The sequence below is a fragment of the Candoia aspera genome, chromosome 2 (genome assembly GCF_035149785.1).
Source record: "Candoia aspera isolate rCanAsp1 chromosome 2, rCanAsp1.hap2, whole genome shotgun sequence".
NCBI classification, from domain to species: Eukaryota; Metazoa; Chordata; class Lepidosauria; order Squamata; family Boidae; genus Candoia; species Candoia aspera.
The window spans coordinates 175,556,269-175,564,271 of record NC_086154.1 but is presented as its reverse complement, the minus strand read 5'-3'; positions in this window follow the sequence as shown (position 1 = coordinate 175,564,271).

The window sequence follows — 8,003 nt, the reverse complement described above, 5'->3', positions numbered from 1 at the left end:
GTTCCTTTGTTCTTCTTTTCCTACTAATCACACAGTTTGCCCTAAACTCTCAGCCCTACATCTGCCAAGAGGTGTGTGAAAGAAAGGGGCAGAATCCCTCATCAAGGCCCAAGCACATGGCCCTGATGAAGAGAGCATCCATGCTGCCTCCCCCTGGGTGGGGAAGAGGGGAAGTGGAAGAGGCAACAAACAGCTTCCTCAGAGTTGCATTGTGGGCAACTTAATTTACATGTTAATGAGGCATGATGGATTTGCCAAAACTTCCAACAGAGAGAAACTAAAAGGAATGCTTAATTTCCTATCACATCAATGTGAGATTAGTTTTGTGAATACAGGTGACATTTTCCAGCAACTGTCTTGGGGGGATAGCTGAAGGGAGAGATAGAAAAGTCTATAATCAACGTAACAGACTTCTACTCAACTGCATTCTTCCCTCTCCCATCCCCTTAGCCGCTACCAATTACTGTGCTATTTCCTACTATTAAGAAATAAATCAGAATAAAAAAATAATTGTTGTAATATATAAGCAGCCAAATTTCTCTTCGGGGGGATTTTTGTCCTGAAGGACAGAGTATAAATAATTGTAATAAATAAATATATGCCAGTAGATGAGACTCAGAATAAAACTCTTTAGATCAATTTGTAAAACAAGCATACTTGGCTGGTGAGATTTACTTTGAAATTTCTCATATTTGCAAACGAAAAAACATACAAAGCAATCCTCTTGCTCAAGATTACCAGTGCTGACTATTTTGGGACATACTGACAAGACGATACTTTATAAGGCAGTCAAAGATTGATGCATTTACATACAATTAAAAATATTCTTTGACAATTAATTTTCAGTTTGGGGAAAAGGTCATATATCCCTCTAATATAATGTGTGGCTGCATGCAGGAATTCTCCAATGTGTTCCTGTAATTATTAACCAACATGAATGCTGAATTATCTATTCATCATTTTCTTGTTATCCTTTCAACATGTGTCTGGTTTATATTTTTATCCTTTGGTATAACATTTATTATAAAGGGCTTAATTGTAATAACACATCCTGTAGCTGTGTACAAATTGAAAACATTTTTTCCAGTGTTACTGTACAATAATCAAGTATATTATATTAATAAGAGATCTTATTATTGGCATATATATATACACACACATCCTGTCAATCTTGGACTGTAATACGTAATACAGGCATGCCTTGTTTTATTGCACTTCCCAGATATTGCTTTTTTTTTACAAATTGAAGGTTTGCAGCAACCCTGTGTTGAGCAAGTCTATCGGCGCCATTTTTCCAACAGATTAGCATTTTTTAGCAATAAAGTATTTTTTAATTAAGGTATGTAAATTTTTTAGACACAATGCTATTGCACACATAATAGACTACAGTGTAGTATAAACATAACTTTTATGTGCACTGGGAAACCCAAAAATTCACGGGACTCGCTTTATTGCAATATTTGCTTTATTGAAGTGGTCTGGAACCCAACCTACAATATCTCCAAGGTATGCCTGTACCAGAATAATAGAAGTAACAACAACAACAACAACAAGAGGAGGAGGAGGAGGAAAGATTGTTCCATTAACACCAGGAAGATGTATTGTACATTAACAAGTAGATTGGGATGCTACCGTACATGCCTCTATTGGACTTACCTTGGTGGAATAGTATTCCGTTTCAATGTTCTACACGGCAGTCCTGTATTTTTAGAAAGCTATTTGCCATTTACCAAGTTCCTGCAGTGAGTAAATGCTGAAAAGAGTGCCTATCCTACCAGCATTTCCACTGTTCTGTGTTTACGTATTACAAGCAATCACACCATTGCTTAGAGCATGAGTACATTACTAGCAGCCCTTTAACTGAATTTCCCCAACTGGACTAAAAGTTATCTCTCCAGTTAATTCACTTGCCCAAAGACTCCCAAAATGTTCTTTGATTACAATTCATCCCATTCCTGACCATTGACCATTGGCCATGACTGCTGATAATTAACATGTAACTAAATCTAGAGGTGAGATTCCCCACCCCTAAATTAAGATCCAGAATGATTTCTACCTAAAATGTAGTAGTAAGAGCTAGCTGTTTTGAAAACATCACAATTCCATTTTTTTTCCTAACTCACAGATAAGTCTTCCATAGTACAGTTTTTTTTTTCATAAGCTAAGTTTCATTGATACTGCCACAGGAAGAGTTCTTGGAAAAGTATATTTTTATAAACACAAAGCTATTCATCTAGAAAGACAAACCAGAAAGGGGAAATTTATTAAGTACAATGGTGGACTTGCCAATTCAAGGAATGGGGAGACTATACGACTACATCTACCAGTCAAAACAGAACAACATTCTTCTTCTTGAAAACAAGGATAATCTCACAATTGTATACTTAAGTGCCCTAAGTGAAATGGCAGTATTATTTGGGGAATTCACCTTTTGCCATTGTTACGGGCCCTGACAAATGCCTGGCCTTGTCTATCTGTTTAGAATCTGTTTAGAAGAATGCCATTCCAATGGAAGAGAAATTTATATTCCCAAATCTTTTTCCTACTGTCCTTAACAATGCCAAAAATCTGTCTTTGGTTATAATATCAATGACTCACTATGCAGAGTCTATGTCAAAGATACTAAAGTTGTTTCCATATTGCTCTAATTAAACTATCATGTCTGTGCAAAAGACTTTTATCATAGGATAATGGTATCCTGCTGCTACATAAATGCCAAAGCAAAGCTGGAGACATTTAAGGGAAACTCTTGAAGCAAAATATTTACTGTTAGAACAGAAACATAACTTTACTCTTCCAAGTCCCAACTCCCAAACAGATCACATGCAAGAGAACCACATAAAAAATAATGGGTCTGGAATTCTTCAGTTTATCAAGAAATATTATTCAGTTTCTCAAAAACTGTATTATTCTAAAGGCGTGCATTTGGAATTAATATTCTCTGATTTAAATGGAAATTTGAATTGATCAAGCCAATTTCTAAATATGGACCATATCTTTCAGATAAGCCAGATCTACTGACCTACATATAAGTACTTAAAATAATGTACTATATGTATGTGTGTATTATAACACCAGATGTATAATTTCCATATTTGCAAAACTGAATGCAGATTAAATAGGGCAAAGCTGTCAATCTTACTTCTGTAAACATTTTTTTATAGTGCATTAAGAAACATTTTTCAGGATGATTTGCAACATAGCATACTCTAGACAAGATTTTATCATATAATTGAACTCACAGAGTTCTTAAGGAGATCCAGGTGTCCTCATCATCCATTTATAACCTGCTTTTTTTCATACTAGAAAAAATGTTAAGGTGAAAAAGAAAATATAGTTTCATAGCTTCATAATACATTTTAACAGGTACTATAAGGAGCTGTCTATCTGAAAGCTCTCCATGGCATTTTATACCTTCATAAGGTATAAAATGCAGAAGAGGATAGGTTTCTAATCACTGAATAAATGTTATAGTTTTTTCAATAAACATACAAAAATGAAAAAAATACATCAATACTTCTGTACAAGTATTACATGACAGTGTAATCAAAGACGTGATAATTCACCATATAATAGATCTAGCTTATAACAGGAAAACAGGAAAAGGACAGAGGAAAAAGAAAGCATTATCTTAGAAAATCACTGAGTAAACAACTATATGCAATTAGCCTAGATCACCAGCTAATTGTGTAAAACAGTCTTTGGGCGAATGCAGTTTAATTTCTGATTGATAAGATTAAGTTGTGAAGATAACATACCTGATGCAGCTATTGAAAGACTCCTGTTACCCCCTGGCCTCATTCTATAACAATTCTAGGATCGAGTGTGGCCATGGCCAACATGCTACCTGTGGGTCCTCCTATGAGAGCACTCTCATGTCCTTACTAGTACTGTCACAACTAATTTATATGCCTCTCATCTAGAGTCCCATTTTCATCAAAAACAAAACTAGTGTGTTATGCCACTAAACTCTAAACAAACCTTTTGAAAAAGGAGGGAGGGGGTGGAAAAGAATATGCCACAAATATCAGTCCCATCTTTCACAACAAAAACCACTACTTAGCTCTCAAAATAGTAATAATTTTTCAAAATGCAATCTCTGAAAGCCAAAAGGTTTGCCCACCCGACTGAAGCAGAGGGTAAGATATGCAGAGGATGTTGTTCCTAAACACTCATCTCACAATTAAATAAGCAGCAGCCAGCCAGGAAACTCAAGCAATGGGGTTGGGACTCTTGAGAAGAACCAAGGATTAAAATTGTCTGTTCTGCTATTGTCTATTGGAGAGGTGGAATGTTTCATTAAATAAATAAATATTACCAACCTTTAACAGTAGCCTTTGTCACCCTCAACAAAGCCATAAAGTTACAATCCATTTGTCTGCCAGCTGCTGGTCAACCTGCCCCTCCACAAACTATTTCATGATTTTTAGAATAGCTCTCTGAAAATATGACTCCTTTGTGTAAGGAAGGGCAGGCTTTCATCAGGACATTTCAGAACTTGAAAGAAAGGGAAACAGTATTTGCAGTATTATAACTGCAATATAGATTACATATTGAATTCTAATTTACAGTGATCCAGTGTCAACTTGTTGAATTACAGTTCTTTAACATGTTCTGATTTGAGTGGATGAATGAATACCATAGAAAAAAATATTATGGTAAAACAATAAAAGGCATACTTTAAAATTCTCTACCCTCTATTCTAAAAATACTACGCACACTTAACCCCAATTGCAGAATATGCCATCCAGTATCCTGCTAATTCCTGGCACTGAGCAATATATCTTGGCTCCTATACTTTCTATCAAAAAGTTATTTATTTATTTATTAATTTATTAAATTTATCCACTGCCCAATCTCGTTCAATGACTCTGGGTGGCTTACAATAACTAAAAGAATAAAAATTCATTATACAATATAATATAATAAATAGAAAACATATAATGTAAAATATAACATATAAAATATAAAATTATTTATCAAAAATCTTTGCCTTTATTTGACTTCATGCTATCCCACCTGTTATTCCTTTTCATGGAATACTACTTTTACCATATTACAGACAATACGTTTATCGCCATCATATCTCAGATTCCTCTGAACCACTTGTAGGTTCTCTCCAAGAGCAAATTACATACCGTATTATCTGTAAAGGGCTTTACATTATTTTAATGAAAACCAGTCTCAGGATTCTGTACTTTTGAACTAAGTATCCACTTAGCCGTTTACTTATAGTCCATTTTCCCACTCAGATGTTCCATCCATAAGGTTAAAATGTATATTTTCAAGAGTAAATAAACACCTGAAACCAGAAGGGCATGATTCTATGCTGAAAAAATAGCATAGAAAGTATTAAGCATTTTCTCCCATTTCCTCACTACCTCAAAATAAAAAACTTGAAAGCCTTAACTTTCAGTTTTAAAAAAAACAACACTGAAGCTTTGTTACATCCATTTCTGTATCAGTGCACTTGGTCTCTCACAAACTACCACGGTAGCTCACAGGAAGGAACTCAAAAATTCAACTGCCAACCTATCCATTCCCTGAAAGGTAAACTTGTTTTGTTTCTACAATACAGCTTTCCCTAAAGGTCTGTTACTATTATTTTAATAAGAGGTTGATAGCTCAATGGATAGATCAGTTGTTGCGTACTCAGAAAGGCCTGGATTGACTGAATACATCGACAGATAGGACTGGAGTCCTGTTCCACTGCTGACCATCATCCAGCTTAGTAATGACAGCTTCCTTTGCTGCTGCACACTTTTCTTTCAAAAATGCTGATATTTGTTCAGCACCATGGGAAGATCAAGAATAATGATCAAGCTTCCTTCTGCTCCTGTGCTTAGCTTTTATACCTACGAACAGACATAAATATTGACAGCTGGCCTATCTCTTCTGACACTTAGTCTGTCCCCAGGTCTTAGCCTACACACAAATAAAAGGACAGTACATCCCATTTACTCAACACGCTGTTCTCTAAGGCCTTCCCACACATATTTATTGTTCTTTATGTATTTATACTGTATATCAAATTTATTCCCCACCCATCTCACTCAGAGACCTACTCTGGGCAATATATGTATCCCATTGTAGGGACTTTTTCTAATAAATGCTGGTTTTATAGTATTAATAAATGCGACTTGTTGGCAGACAAAAAGAGCCTGCAATGAATTATGAATTTTGTTTGAGATAAGGAAGTAGCCAGGTTTAGTTTAGTTTCTGCTAGCCATTCACAGATTAAATGCAAGAACAGGCGAATAGCATATACACATAATGATGCAAATTCTTTTTTTTTTTTTTACTGTTCACAGTTTCACAAGGCTGTTTTTAATTGTTATGGGAATAATATGAAACCATTGGACCCCTGTAATAAGGTTCAAAAAGTTCCATGGAGGGTGGAAAGAAAGGAAATGTATAAGCAATGATATAGCCTGAGATATAGTGTGGTCTTCAACAATTCCACGAACAATTTTGACTAACAGTTCATGGAACGCTATTTCCTTAAAATCAGTATTAGCTATATAGTTCATGCACAAAAGCAAATCTCCACCTTGTTTTATTTCTCATGTGTCTGCATTAATCATTTGATATTAATGGTTCTCAGCACATCTTCTGTCAAGAAATGACCTTAACACAGGAAACATTTTGTTCTCAACCACCTCAAAAATTACCTATTAATATGGCAAAACTCGAAATACAGGATAGCTGAAAGAAACCTGTGTATTTTATTATTTCATGGTTTAATGTAGTCATCAAAGGTTACTCACCCTCATGTTTATAAATTATATATTGCAGAATTTAACTTCCGCAGATTAACCTATTTAAAAATAACAGATTATGAGGTTAGTAAACTTTATGTATCTGGAATCAAATCACCAAAAAGGATTTACAGCTCAAGGCTTCATTCTTCCAAGAATTTATAGCTGAGAATAAAGTTTAATTTTATAACATAAAAAGCAAAAACAAATTTACTATTTTTCTTGGAGCTATAATTTTGCCCATTAGTAATCTGTTATATGGTAGGAAAAAAAATAATGAATTGATTGGAAAATTTGGAAAGAAATACACCTTGGGATCCCCCATACATTTTTTAATGAAAAAGTCTGCAAAGAAGCCTTATCTGGAAGCAGCCCCCGTTTACTTATTATGATTTCCAATTTGCACTTGCAGTACAATGGTAAAGAATTTATTTGGCTGTTTTTTTCTAAAGTTTCTTACAGCATGATCTTATCCATTCTTTTCCTAATTCTTTCACTAGATTTCCTCTGTGTATTCTGTGGATAGGTAGCACAGAAAAAAGTACACACTTCCATAAACAGAGATTCTGAGAGAAGCACTGATCCAGTCTCTTTTATCTAAGTAGAATTATTTGTACACTCTCAAAGAATAGATACCAAGGTAACAGCCCAATTCTTCAGTATAGTAAATAATACTGACATTCCTCAGGTACTTCAAAGTGTGAAAAAATGGTACAATTAAAAGCAGAAAAATTATTAGTATATCTAAATTTATATATAATCCTATGAGGTGTATGTTCAGGGTAGGAAGACATCATTTTTTAAAATATGATGCAAATAATTGCACTTCATTGTATGCATTGTATACTATCAAAAGACCTGCATTAGTCAACTTTGAAATAAACTCCATTAAATTTAAAAGACATGTGCCCAGGTATGTGATTGGGAAGCAACTTAGTTTCTCACAATGCCCAGACATAGGTATCAAGTTATAGATATTAGAGTACTGTCAAGTGCAGTTACACACACACACACACACACTTATATATTTATTCTAGTTACTGACACAGTTACTTTTCACATCCCAGCAATTGCAAAATAAAAAAGAATCTTGTCAATGACAAAAGGAGCGGTATATTCCATTTAAACATATTTTTGGAAGATGCTGTCAATTTAAAAAGCAGACTTTTCTCATAAAATAATGGACTGTCACATGGAGACAAAATGTTCCTTCTTCCTTTCAGCAGCTACAGCAAAGACAGTAGA